This window comes from Mytilus galloprovincialis, chromosome 9 (assembly GCF_965363235.1).
Source record: "Mytilus galloprovincialis chromosome 9, xbMytGall1.hap1.1, whole genome shotgun sequence".
NCBI lineage: Eukaryota > Metazoa > Mollusca > Bivalvia > Mytilida > Mytilidae > Mytilus > Mytilus galloprovincialis.
Window position 1 is genome coordinate 48,924,249 of NC_134846.1, and position 15,487 is coordinate 48,939,735.

At 30.4% G+C, this 15,487-nt stretch overlaps 1 long non-coding RNA gene across 1 annotated transcript; it reads left to right on the top strand.

Annotated features, from left to right (window-relative positions):
- The first annotated feature begins 13,150 nt into the window (after window positions 1–13,150).
- Window positions 13,151–14,814, top strand: LOC143046936 (uncharacterized). The gene is made up of 3 exons (XR_012969318.1): window positions 13,151–13,304; window positions 14,059–14,138; window positions 14,697–14,814. It is a non-coding gene; the product is annotated as an uncharacterized LOC143046936 (long non-coding RNA).
- The last annotated feature ends 673 nt before the right edge of the window (window positions 14,815–15,487 follow it).

The following is a 15,487-nucleotide window of genomic DNA, read 5'->3' on the forward strand; positions in this document are numbered from 1 at the left end:
CATCCAGATAACGGTAGGTATTTTTGAATGTATCAACCAAATATAACAATGATGGGTCTTTACTGAGTTTGGTCATAATGTTCTTTTGTGCATTCAATGGAAAATGGAAAAATAATCTGAAAATACGTATCTTTCTTTCATGAAATGAATATCAGATTCAATGTATATTTGGTTTAGGTTAAATAATATTAATTCAATTTCAGTACCAATATCCAATTTATTTAGAACAAGAAGTACCGTAACTTGTCTAAAGCATAGTTTTATAATAGTACTGCACATACATTTTACTGTAATCACAAGAGTGCTTTCTAAAAACAGCAGTTTTTACCCAGGAGAATTACTATCACATAAAACAAATTGAATACCAATATTATGTTCCATTTAGACAAAACAGAGTCTGTTTATGGACATTTGACATTTAATGAATTGTATGCCGTTTTTACCTAACATCAATTAACTCTAAGGAGAACAGACTAGTGATTATATATCCGTTGACATATTGTTCATTGGTTCAACGTGTGTTTTTAGTTAGCAAATCTAAGGCATGTACCTTAATCTCGGGTATAGTCTTCACAGATTTTGTTTGATTTATAAAACTGCGTCTGATTTAGACTGCAAATACGCTTTATATAATAAAACGTCACATAAGCGGTTGATAGATACATTATCATGATTCTTGGGATGATGATAGAAACTACTCATCAATACCAAAGGGCCTCAAAATTTGTAATGAAATCATCAGACAAGAGGAAAATGCTACCTTTATTTTTTTAAGTGTAAATTAAACTGTTTTAAAGGATGAATGTGAATTGTATGGGTTTTTAAATTCCTTTTCTGATTCACAAATACTACGTTTCCGTACAATCACACTAAACTAAATTGTTCATTTTTAATTCAATGCTCATTTGAAACATTTAATTACAAACATGTTTACTGCAATTGTAGTAAATCCGCTTACTGTAGCTGACAAGATGGCTCTGCCAGTTCTACTTTCTGGAACTGTTATCAGATGATTTAGATCATTTGAACTGTTAATTTTCTCCACGACAGCCTTTGTGCACATTTTGCAATATAGTTTATTAACAGGCTATATGTATTGCTATGCTAATAAATTGTCACACATTAATAGCAGGCTGCAATGCACTATTGAAATGTTTCAAATCACAGTGTCACAGCTCAACCAAGTAATTGTGTAATTATTGTACTGCAATTCATTTTGTAAACAGCGATCGTTGTCCTTCTGAATTGTTTTGTTAATCATGTATCGTATTATACTGCAGACATTTTCCAAACAAAATTGACTCAAAAATTTCATAGAAATTGATCCAATATCCACCCATTTAGGTGCGAATCATATCTCTGGCCTTACATTGATACTGTGCTATGTACGCAATGTTTCGGGTTATTTCGGAAATGTTTTTATTCCAGGGAAACCTTCATCAGAGACCACCCCTATTGTTTTTGTTTTGATTTGTTTTGATTTGTTTATTTTTGATTTTTGATTTATTTCTTTTTTATTACTATTTTACTTTAATTTATTTATTTTTTTTAATTCTAAATATTTTAAACCGTTTCTGAATTGTGTTTTTAATAATTCCACTTTTTGATTTGTTTTTTGTTTTTCTTAACTTTTTCAACCAATGTTGAATTAATTAATTAAGCGTTTCAGAGTACGAATTTGTCCTCAGAAGAATATCATTTTACATGTGTTGTTTACATGATGGTCATTAATTAGTTCCGCACAGTTAAATGTTTAGTAGGAACTGTGAGGTTTAGATAAATTATTTTATAGTTCGTTTAACTAATTCACCAATGTTTCTGTTTCTTTTGAAACCTATTGATAGGTTTTTATGGAATTTAGCACCTATTGTAGAATCCATTTTAATAAGATGCCAGTATTTCCTGAATACTTTTTGAAGTTTTTCTGCTTGAGGATGATAATTTGTAATGAATGATACATTGTTTTTATTTTCAACTTTGTTCTTTTTCTTTAATTTACTTTGCCTGTCTTGGAATTTGATTTTTGATAGAATTTGTTCTACCAATTTCCGTTTATATCCTCTTATTAACAGTTTTTCAATAAAGAGATTTTTTCTGGTTTGAAATTCACTTTCATTGTTGGTGTTTCTAAGTATGCGAATGCCTTCGCCTTTAATAAAAGATTTAAAGTTTGAGATGGGATGGTTTGAGTTTTTATGAAGATATTGGAATTTTTCAGTTTTCTTTGTAAAACATTTCAGGTCTAAAACACCAGTATTTTTGAAGCGTTCGCCCTTGAAGATTTCTAGGTCTAGAAATTTTATGGACTGTTTATTGCATTCGTAAGTGAACTTTAGCAGGTCATGTTGTTTATTTGCATTTTCAAACATAAAGTCAATTTCAGACTCTTTTGCTTTCACCATTAGAAGTCCATCATCTCTCATTCTTTTATGAAAAATTATTTTTTCAGAGATTGGAGAGTTTTTAAGGATTGAGTTTATGTGATTGTAAATAGCAATGTCACATATTTCAGGGGAAGCTGTTGCTCCCATTGATGCTCCAATGATTTGGCGATATGACTTTCCATGAAAGGTAAATTCATTATTGGAAAGGATGAGTTTTGTTATTTCAATCAAAAAATTGTTGGTAGGTTTTGTTATAGAATATTCAATTTTGTCATGTTCATCAAGCGCTTTTTGTAATGCTTCTGTGATTTCTTCAAATCTGAGATTGGTATATAGTGATGTTATATCATATGTAACAAGTAGTACATTATTATCAAATGTACAGTTTTCAATATTTCTGATTAAGTCACCTGTATCAGATATGAATGTTTTTTGTGTTTTCACTAAGGGAAGCAAGAAATAATCTAAGTATCTCCCTAACCTTTCAAGTGGTCCATTACACTGTGATATTATTGGTCTACCAGGGACATTTATAGTTTTTATTTGATTGTTCTCGTTTTCAATGTTTTGTAAAACTTCACGGTCTAGTTTGTGAATTTTAGGGAGGAAGTATGCCAATAATATCACAGTGTAATGGACCACTTGAAAGGTTAGGGAGATACTTAGATTATTTCTTGCTTCCCTTAGTGAAAACACAAAAAACATTCATATCTGATACAGGTGACTTAATCAGAAATATTGAAAACTGTACATTTGATAATAATGTACTACTTGTTACATATGATATAACATCACTATATACCAATCTCAGATTTGAAGAAATCACAGAAGCATTACAAAAAGCGCTTGATGAACATGACAAAATTGAATATTCTATAACAAAACCTACCAACAATTTTTTGATTGAAATAACAAAACTCATCCTTTCCAATAATGAATTTACCTTTCATGGAAAGTCATATCGCCAAATCATTGGAGCATCAATGGGAGCAACAGCTTCCCCTGAAATATGTGACATTGCTATTTACAATCACATAAACTCAATCCTTAAAAACTCTCCAATCTCTGAAAAAATAATTTTTCATAAAAGAATGAGAGATGATGGACTTCTAATGGTGAAAGCAAATGAGTCTGAAATTGACTTTATGTTTGAAAATGCAAATTAACAACATGACCTGCTAAAGTTCACTTACGAATGCAATAAACAGTCCATAAAATTTCTAGACCTAGAAATCTTCAAGGGCGAACGCTTCAAAAATACTGGTGTTTTAGACCTGAAATGTTTTACAAAGAAAACTGAAAAATTCCAATATCTTCATAAAAACTCAAACCATCCCATCTCAAACTTTAAATCTTTTATTAAAGGCGAAGGCATTCGCATACTTAGAAACACCAACAATGAAAGTGAATTTCAAACCAGAAAAAATCTCTTTATTGAAAAACTGTTAATAAGAGGATATAAACGGAAATTGGTAGAACAAATTCTATCAAAAATCAAATTCCAAGACAGGCAAAGTAAATTAAAGAAAAAGAACAAAGTTGAAAATAAATACAATGTATCATTCATTACAAATTATCATCCTCAAGCAGAAAAACTTCAAAAAGTATTCAGGAAATACTGGCATCTTATTAAAATGGATTCTACAATAGGTGCTAAATTCCATAAAAACCTATCAATAGGTTTCAAAAGAAACAGAAACATTGGTGAATTAGTTAAACGAACTATAAAATAATTTATCTAAACCTCACAGTTCCTACTAAACATTTAACTGTGCGGAACTAATTAATGACCATCATGTAAACAACACATGTAAAATGATATTCTTCTGAGGACAAATTCGTACTCTGAAACGCTTAATTAATTAATTCAACATTGGTTGAAAAAGTTAAGAAAAACAAAAAACAAATCAAAAAGTGGAATTATTAAAAACACAATTCAGAAACGGTTTAAAATATTTAGAATTAAAAAAAATAAATAAATTAAAGTAAAATAGTAATAAAAAAGAAATAAATCAAAAATCAAAAATAAACAAATCAAAACAAATCAAAACAAAAACAATAGGGGTGGTCTCTGATGAAGGTTTCCCTGGAATAAAAACATTTCCGAAATAACCCGAAACATTGCGTACATAGCACAGTATCAATGTAAGGCCAGAGATATGATTCGCACCTAAATGGGTGGATATTGGATCAATTTCTATGAAATCTATGAAATCATATATATCAAATCAAAAGAAATATTTCAGTTTCCTAAAACATAGTTTATAATCAAATTACAACTTAAGAAAAACATTTCCCAAAGTTCTCGCTATGTCGGTGTCTGTAAAGACTTTTATTTCAGATTTGTATAACATTACTTTATACATGTAACTAGAAATTATTAAGTCAAGTACTTCCCTACCAGAAATTGATAAATCATTTGAAAGATATAATTTGAATACATTATTTATAAGTTTGATCCTTTGAACTAAGTAAACTTACTCTAAACGTTATCAGTTTAACATTGTATTTAGCAGTAGTGACATTCTTTTTATTTTGATACATTTTAATATATAACAAATCATGCACAATTGCTTTGTAGCTACAATCATACAAATTATACTAAATGCCCTTATTTCATCTTTCATCTTTTTTATACCAAGTTAAGAGGTCGTATTTTTTGGACAACCGTATTTGTAAAACGCAAATGTTCCTGACATTTAATACCACATTTCTATTAGCGGACAAAAAAATCAATATGTGAGAGGTATTTGATTCCATGAAATCCAAGAGCGGTTAGTTTAATTTTCAACACATTTTGGTATCTCATAAAACCTCCATTTTAGAAACAATTTCGTCATTAAAAAAGATCTGAATATGAAGACGAGTGCGATGTGAATCAAAATAGATATTCAAGATGTCTGAGTGGTTAAGCTTTAATTACGACTTATATGCTTTAATAGGTCACAGATGTTAAATCAATGATATAAACAACAAGCTAATTTCACAGAACAAAAACAAACTTTGTATAATTTATAACTTGGGAATGTATTCCAGGATATCTTCTTACATGTAGCTTTAACGTACAATGCTTTCTAACGGTCACAAATAAACACGTTTTGAGACTTTGAGGACACCAATTTAAATTTTTGGTTGAATTTATAAGAAATCAGTAAAGCATGACTGTAGTGCCCCCTTTTTTTTAACAAGTTCAAGTTATTGATTCGCATCTGATCGTGTAAAAAGGATATCATGCTCTGTGCGTGCGGAGAGATAGGTCATACGTGTTTAGGTGGACCGTTGTACTTAAATATTTGCCCAAACCAATATACCCGAAATTTCTGGTGAGTCATAACTTCTCCAAACTGTATCCTGAACGGCCTATAACTTTTACATGTATTGTTCATTTCTTTTTGTCCTGATCATTACCACAAGACGATAAACAAGCCACATACAATCAATTTATTCTTATATTATAGCACACCTTGTTATTCTCTTATCTACACACTATAAAGAACCTTTATGATATAATTCTCTTTATTTCATATTGTAGCACACCATATATTAATCCTAGACAACATTTTTATTCATTTATGAAAATTTTCTGTGTGTGAAAAATCCTTTTAAGAGCGCAATAAACGTGCCAAAATTGTATTTTTCTATTTTTAGTTTACCAGTCCAGACTTTGCTAACTGACAGTTTATTTATCTTTTAATAGTGAAATATGAGGAGCCTAAAATTTCTCTACCTGATTTTTTTATTTATATGAATAAAAAAAATGGTGAAGAAAAAATCATACAGCGGTACACTTATTAAATTTTTGCTACGCTCTTTGAAAGTACCATATTTTGATGATTTTTTCCCATTTTTCATCAATTTTTACCCCTTTTGGGGCAGTTATCCTGAGAAAAAAAATCAAAGTTCCACAATTAAACTTTTTTCATACTTACAATAACGATGAAGTGCACCAATCTGAATAAAAAAGAACATAAAATAATTAGGTGATTATATAGAAAGTTTTATCATATTTTTTAATGACATCAATGTTCCCTATGAAGTGCTGACCATGTGCTGCAATTTTAAAGCCGATCTATCATCCAAGCGGGGAACATAGTTTGACGTAGGATCCTATGGGAAATACATACACATGTGTTTTTTGAGAGAACTTTTGAACATAATGAAAGCAAACATGGCATGGATATTCCTAATCTCGTGTTGACCAGTGTTGTTACTTTAAAGCCGAACCATCATCGAAGATGGCTGCCAACGGGGACTTAGATTAAGATAGTACCATATTGGAAATACATACAAATGTCTTCTTTTAGATAACTACTGAAATGAAGGAAACCAACCATGCCATGAATGTTCCTTATGAAATGCTTGCCAAGTGTTGTTACTATGAAGCACTTTTTGAACTTTTTTCTACAGAACTACTGAATAGAACGAAAGATGACATAAACGTTTATGTATTATGAGGTGTTGAGCAAGTGTTTTTACTTTGAAGCCGGTCCATTATCCAAGATGGTTGCGGTGGACTTTGTTTAACATAGGACCATAACGGAAGTAAATGCAAATGTCTTTTTTAAGAAAACCACTAAATGGAATGAAACCAAACATAACATGAATGTTTCTTATGAGGTGCTGATATAGTGTTACTACTTTGTGACTAAATTATTTTCCAGATAACCAATAGGAGTTTTTATTAAATTTCAGTGCCAGTATTAAACCAAATTTGCCCTTATTTTTTGGGTATCGTTTATGATTTTTATCTATTTTTACATGATTTCGAAAAACGATGTTTAATCAGGTGAGCGGAACAGGCTCTTGAGAGCCTCTTGTTTGTAAACTAAATATAATATTACAATAAAAAATTCTAATGTTATTATGGACCAATGACTTATCGACCGGGCTTCATTTTGTACTATCACTTGTATTCGGTATTACTTGTAAAAGTCCACGTTAACTCGAAACAATTGTGATGTCAATGTCCTTTATGCACGTATGAAATCAGACTTTAACGAGTATGGCAAACGTATCTTGTAAAACAAATCTTTGGATTAGTTGATAACTATACAAGATATATCTCTTTCTTTAATTTGTTTTGGTACTTGATTTTTATTTTACCTTGCCATGGAATTTTTACGTCAGTCAATAAGATTTGATTTGCAGAAAATAATTCTAAATATTTTTCAATAAAAAGTTACGTAATAATATTAACAGTAGATTGACAAAGAATTAATAGATTAAACGGCTGTATGGTATAACATGTTTGATCTTTGTCGAAGGTTGTTGGCCTATAGTATTTTGGTATTCTCGTCATTGGGTTACAGATTGATTGTTGATTTATTTTCAAAGCATTACAAACAAAAACCCACACAAGTTTACATTAATCATGTTAATGTTAGTTCAAAATGTTCTAGGGGGCATGCATATAACATTAAGTTTCTTTTCCCGTTCTGGTATTTGAATCTGGTTTAAATGCACTAAAAAATGATAATTTAGAGGAGCTAACCGCGTAATTTCAACAATTCGAACAAAACATTATCTAGAGCATATCTCGATATAACCAGACACGTTGAAACGAAAGACCTATTGTAAATTTTTCAACATATAGTGAATAGGTGGTCAGTTTTGTTTTCAGCATTGTATTAGACAGTTACTTAAATTGCTTAATTTCTATAACAACTTACACTGACATTTACCTATGATCTTAAGAAATGAAGCGTACTAAATTAGACTGATCGTATATAATAAGAGAACATCATAAAGTCAAATGCGTTCTGCTCAAAGCCATGCACTCGACATAAACAATTAAACTATTCCCAACTTACAAGGAAGTCATAAATATTATAATCACTTGTTTCTTTCAAAATTATCACGCGATATTTTTTTTTATAAATATATGCATTTCTAAATAATTACTTGCACTGAATGGTACTGACTTCTAACAAATATTGTGAATAAACAATTCAACATAATCACATTGCATTATCTGGAATTGTTAGTTTTGTTTGTCTTGAAATTCATGTAAATGACCGAATTCAAAATCCTTCCGAATATAAATGACGTCGTCAGCGATAGATAAGAGAATCATACACCTGGTGAGAATTCTTTTTGACGGCTTATCGTGGTCAAGTAGGATCAAATCATAGGCAACAGCTATTGCAAACACCATCAAAGTGCAATGAAGAAACACAAAGAGAGACGTGAGCACTTTTCTTGATAAAAAGTCTCAGACTTCATATTCCTCTGGTCAGTATGATATCATTATAAGACACGATTAACAAACATATAATTGATATTATGGATAAAAAATTAAAGATTTTAGGGATCATACAATAAAATCATCCCTATTATAATTGAAAGTATTAGTATATAAATATTAAAGATTATTTACTAGTAACTGCATACATTCCTTTCCAAATGCACAGTTAGGATTGCATTAATTCATTAATTCCTGCGTTGATTTTGAAAACAATGACAAAACTGTAATTTGAAAAACAAATCTGATAAAAACCGTCAATATTTGAGTGGCATATGGTATCATTTTAACATCATCAGTTCCATCATTCTCTCAGAAGTACATACCTTCTTTGATAGTATGAAAAATTACTTACACATGCCTTTTTGATTTCTAGTAAAAACATTTACACCAAAATAGCCGAATACCACTTAGTGTATTGAATCGAAAAAGATATTCAAGATGTCTGAGTGGTAAAGCTGTAATTGCTACTTATTTGCTTAAATAGGTCACGGATGTTGTGTTTAATTCAATAAAATGAAAAACGAGCTCATTTGACGGATCCAAAAACTAAGTTTGTAATATGTATTACCCATGAACATGATGAAGTAAGTTACGGTATCTTTTAATCTATAGCTAGCACTCACTGACAAAGCTTACTATGCAGCATCAAATAAACACTTTTGATGACATTAAGAACAATATTAACAATGTTCTTTGTTAGAACATATTTGATAACATCTTATATTATTTGACCACAGTAACACATGTTTGTGTCATCTTCGAACACTGATAGTGCTGTTCTATTTTAGATGATACATCTATGGGTTTTTTTTACATTCATATCAAGAAAAAAAGCAAATCACAAAAATACTGAACTTTGTGGACATTTCAAAATAAAAGTCCTTTATCAAAAACAAAAGCTCAATCAAATCAAATGAATGAAATCATGGTACAACTGTCATATTACTGACTTTGAACAGGTATTTTCTTAAGAAGACAAATTGTGATTTAAACCTGGTTTTGTAATTAACCAAACTTTTCTATTGTATGCAGTCGCAATAAAATTCATTATACTGACAACGATGTGTGAATAAAACAAACAGTCGTTAGAGGTAAAAATGTCACAAAATACAATTCCTTGGTTAAGTTCAACCACAGTGTGTGATATTTTATAACTTTGCAGTTTAAGGCAGACTAGTACTGTCGTTTATAAATCAAACAAACCAGATATTAAGATGCATGGTAGGGCACATTCTTTTAATTCAAAGAAAAGATATGCTTTGGGCTTACCTAACATTAAATACTGGATAAAAAACCTGCAGAATAAGAATAACTCATTTGCAAATAACATTAAATGTGTAACATAATTTGTTTTTGAATGTATCATATTGTATTACAATAAAAATATACTTAATCAAACAGATAAAGTATAAATGCCAAAGTACAGTAGTTTGATGTAAAGCATTTGTAAAAAAAGTACAATTAAAAAAACTAAAATATTTGAAACGCAGTGATGTCCTAAAAAAACTGTTCTTTTCATATTTCATATATTTTTAGGAGTTGTTCTGGTTTTTTTTTAATTATAAATGACAGGCTATGTATATCTTAAGTGCAATTTTACAATAGCTGCATAATTACATAAAACTAGTTACTTTTCCGTAGTACGGTTAAATGATTATAGTGCTAAATAACTTTGCTGATATGTTTAAAAGAGCTCTGACAGTTTCTAATATGTACAAAAAAAAAAAACTCTGAACATTTTGTTGTCTACTTAAGGGCATACGATACGATGAACATTTGCACTTAGGCTATTTTTTTACCAGATTATATCAAATATGTAATAAAAATATACCTCCGTGTGCTACTTTGTGAGTAAAATGAGGTCGAAATTTTATATATTTGTTCAAAATTCAGATTTGTGGATGGGTTTTTTTCTTTCGACAGAAATACATAATTTTTTGGTTTAGAAAATAAACACAAGCTGTTTTTAGTTAAATTATTTGTAAATTCTGTTTTATATAAATGTCCTTAAGCTTTGTGCAATTTTTTTTCAAGTAGCACTTATTTATTAAATGTTCACGAATGTAGAAAAAAAAAAAACATAATTTTTGCAGTATATTTATGAAAATTGACACACATCATTTTTTTACGTAATCGCACCAAATGGCATTTTAAAAAAGAGGGGTCCATGAACTGTTTTCAACTTAAACAAGTTTGAATGATAAAAATCAGACGAAAACGGAAATTTTTCTCGATAAATCACAGCTTGACGTCGCGAAAATAACAATTTACGTAAGCAATGTCACTATCTCCCCTGCTATTGTATCGCATGCCCTCAACCATCATTTAAACACGAGTAGATTTCTTTTTTATGTTATTTTTATTTCTACAGTTTCCAATTTTATTGTGATTGATGATTTTAAAATTGTAAAATAAAAATGTGGTAGACTTAGGCAGCACGACACAATGTGTTATAGAAGTACCATTATTAAAAAGATATAAGGAATTTGAAAAATAAATGTCCAATTTCAAGAATTTATGTTTACTTCATCGTTTAAGACATTTTTGTGATGGGTGACCGAACGAGCAGTATAAAATAAATAAGTTGCATGATTCTGAAAATGCTACTGAATTTGTCAAACGTTAAATAGAAGCTGTTTGGTGTATAGTTGTCTACAATATTTCCTTTTCTTTAGACTGGCATCTTGATATCAATATGTATTAGTTTATTTACAGCATGATGTATACCTTAGTTTGCTTTGTTGAAATTTTGTCCTTCCTTTTGTCTAGCTGTTCGTGTGTCCAAGATTTTTTTTTTCGTCTCACTGTTCTCAAACACTACTATGCAGAATCATGACTTGACATTTGGATAGAAGCTTGAAATCGATAAGTAATGTGAGAGTACTCTTCTAATCTTTAAGATTCCTTCTTCTTGTTTGCATATACTATGTTTTTCTAAAGATGTTTTGTTAACTTCCTAGGACGAGTTCTCAACTTAGTTTAGTAAACCACAATGTGTCTATAATTACTACTACAAGGCTTTGCGCATTGCTGAAGGCCGTACGGTGACCTATATCTGTACTTTTCTGTGTCATTTGGTTTCTTGTGGGGAGTTGTCTCATTGGTAAGTATACCACATTTTCTTTTTTATATGCAAATTGTCGTTTATAAATGTAATCAACAAAATATGAATATTAATGATACGGCACATACTTTTAATTAGAAGAAAAGATATGGTTCGGCCTTACCTTACATCACATACTGCATTAATGCCTATAAAATAAGAATTATTCATTTGCAAAAAATGTCTTTTTTCGAATTCTTTTCGAATATTGTTATGAGCTCTTCTGTTTCTTATTTACAATGTAAAGTTATAAACCAGAATGTGACTTTGAAGTTTAGAAATAACAAAAGTGCAGAAAAATCTTGTCCTCCCGTTCGTCTGTTCATTGCTTCAAGAAATTATTTTGTCACACTGTTTTCAAAAACAACAATACATAATCCTGACTCAACATTTAATAAACAGCTCGACACTGAAAACCCACAATGAATGACATTTTGTCGAATCTATTAGATATCCTTTTTCGTATGCCAATATTGAGATTTTCAATACATGAATTTCGATTTAACTTAAAATGTTTCGTACTAAAATTAATCAAATACTACTGAATAACATGATGTCATATTTGGACAGCAGCATTAAAGTGATTTGTTGTAATTTGTCTATTCTATTCGAATCTGTCATTTTTCTTCTAAATCTAAAACTTTGAATTAAGAGTAGGAGTATGTATGTTTTGCACAACTTATGAATTTCTTACACCGCTAGTCCTATATATAGCACAGTAACTTATATATAAAGGTTTTGGCATGGTAAATTCATTTTATTGTTGGCTTCAAGTGCAATTGCCTATATAACCTGATTGTATTTAAACGTTTTTGTTGCAAATGAAAGTAAACAAACTGACATTGACGTTATGTAAATTATATTACATACGAGTCACGTGTACACAAACTGAACGGTATTTACGTCGTATAAAAACTAAAGCGCTAACCTATATAGCTACATCCATCGACTGCTAATGAAGATATCCTATTGTTGTATTCTGATTCTGGTTAAATTATCTGAGATTTTTCACGAAATACAACTCGAAGGACATAATCTTTAATGGATTGAGGACACCAGTAGAAAGACAAATCTATAAACATGATGAAATAATTATCAATTAATTCTTTCTTGTGAATTGTGTAGGCTGATATTTCAATCCAAATAGACGCCTGTACAGCAAAATGAAAATAATAAATTTTTCTGCAGGTGTAATACCACCAAATCATGATACGGCACATCCGGTTGCATACGAAAGTAGGTCTAAAAAAATATTCCCTTGAATTTGACAGTTGTAGAAAATTAACCCTGCATTTCAATGCACTTAATTTTTTCTGAGTCATAAACATGTATGTTGGGTGTCTGAAAGTATCATTCTTTGTTTATTTGATGGTCTTATAAAATATTTTGGAAAGTTAAGGTTACCTAGTTACCAAAGCAGGTAACCAGTAAATAATAGTGTAAAAATTGGGTTGTTTACTTCCGGTGCTGGTTACTTTCTTATATGCAATGAAATGTAGTGTGAAATTTTCACTGTAGCACTGGACAGGATTAAACTTTATTCATGCAAAGTATTTCTTTGGTTGAAATAAAGGTAAATACTGTACATTTTTTTTAAAAGTGCCAATTTAACAAAGACTAATAGGGGAAAATCAATGGTGGTATTACACCTATTTAGGGAAACTACACGTGCACTGGTGACCTTATTGTACTTTCATTTTTAAAAATTATTACTAAACTAGTTCATACGTTGTAAAAATGGACTATTCGGAATGGATTGAGACACAGAAAGCACGTTTGAGGGAAAATTGCCTTGAAATGGGGGTTTACGGGTGTTTGCTAAGTCAAATGGGTGGACAGACAAGGCTGTATTCAGTGTATAGTGTTAGGTTTCCTTGGGACAGAAAAAAAGAACCTTGTATGGTCACAGATTTGCATACATGTTGCACACTGAGAAATTTGACCTATCAGAGGAATTTGATGTGTCTCATCTGTGTCATCAGAAGAGATGCATTAACCCTGAGCACTTGTCTTTCGATCCACCTAATATTAACCAAGACCACCAAGTTTGTCGTGGTACACACCCAACAAGGTGTCGAAAACACAAACCCTACCAAGACTGTTTGATTTAAAATGGTAAAACAATAATGGTTTTAAAGAGAAGTCTTATTTTTCTTCATATGATATAATTTAATTTATGATATACACTTTTGAATCAACATACATATATTACATTGAGACCTTTCTTATAGCTTGCCATGCTAATCCCCATTTTACGTGAGCCTCTGTGTCAAATTTTAAATCACCTTTACAGTTTTGTTTATACAACATGTGATTTTTCATTTCAGTGTTAACCATGAATCTGACAAGCATTCTGTTGAAAAATCTTATATGTGAATTGGTCTGCAGATGACACTTTAGCATTGAGGTATGTATCAACTAATGTCATGTTTTATTTTTGTTTTGGCCGCAAAAGTTTACAATTTGCCATTGTGACATCTGTATTTTGCACCGACAAAACATCATCTAAACACTTGCCTTGGATTTATACACATCAGAATCCAGTCTCACATACTTAAATTTTATAATTCGTACCATTTTTTTTTACCAGCATTCAAAGGGACATAACCCTTTTTAAAACCATTTTGATGTATTTTTTTATTACTCTTTCTCCTCATTTTTTCATGTAAAATACAAGAAAGTGGACTTTTTAGGTGTAAATCTATTAGAAATATACTGCAATAAATAAATAAAATGATTTTGATATCAGTAACAATTATGATTGACTGAAAGGGAACCGTTATTTGTCATACTCGGGGAACAGACCAAAAACTCAAGTTACACATAAGGGCTTATAGAAACTTCGGTGGAGACTGTTGACATTTATAGAAACAGTTCTTTCAGCTAAAACACTTTAATTGTTGATTTGAAATTACATTTCTTTCATTTTTTCTGGGAAAATAATTACATTTGCTTTATTTTTTAGGCAAAAGATATCAAGTTTTGATGAAAAAAGAAGGAAGAAGGAAAATGGACCAAAACAGACCAAAACAGACCTTCAAATGAACTCTAAAAGGTGCAATAAAATTGTATATCATCTTAAAGTTGTCTTTTGTATCCTATTTAATTGTTTGAATGCTTAGATCATGAGTATATGATCAGATATTAGTCAACACTGCATTTTATAATGATACACTGAAAACAGGATTTTTCGAAGAAATAAGACTGAAATCGCCGTAGGATATGGCCTAACATTATAGTGATTTTCTCTGAAACTATAGATCTGACTGAAACAAAACTTGGCAGTTATGCTTGAAATAACTTGCAATTGGAGGGAAAAAAATTACATTAAGTTTATTTGACATTTATAATTAGGTGTTCTTTAGGTATAATACCACCAAATCATGATACGGCACATCCGGTTGCATACGAAAGTAGATCTAAAAAAATATTCCCTTGAATTTGACAGTTGTAGAAAATTAACCCTGCATTTCAATGCACTTAATTTTTTCTGAGTCATAAACATGTATGTTGGGTGTCTGAAAGCATCATTCTTTGTTTATTTGATGGTCTTATAAAATATTTTGGAAAGTTAAGGTTACCTAGTTACCAAAGCAGGTAACCAGTAAATAATAGTGTAAAAATTGGGTTGTTTACTTCCGGTGCTGGTTACTTTCTTATATGCAATGAAATGTAGTGTGAAATTTTCACTGTAGCACTGGACAGGATTAAACTTTATTCATGCAAAGTATTTCTTTGGTTGAAATAAAGGTAAAT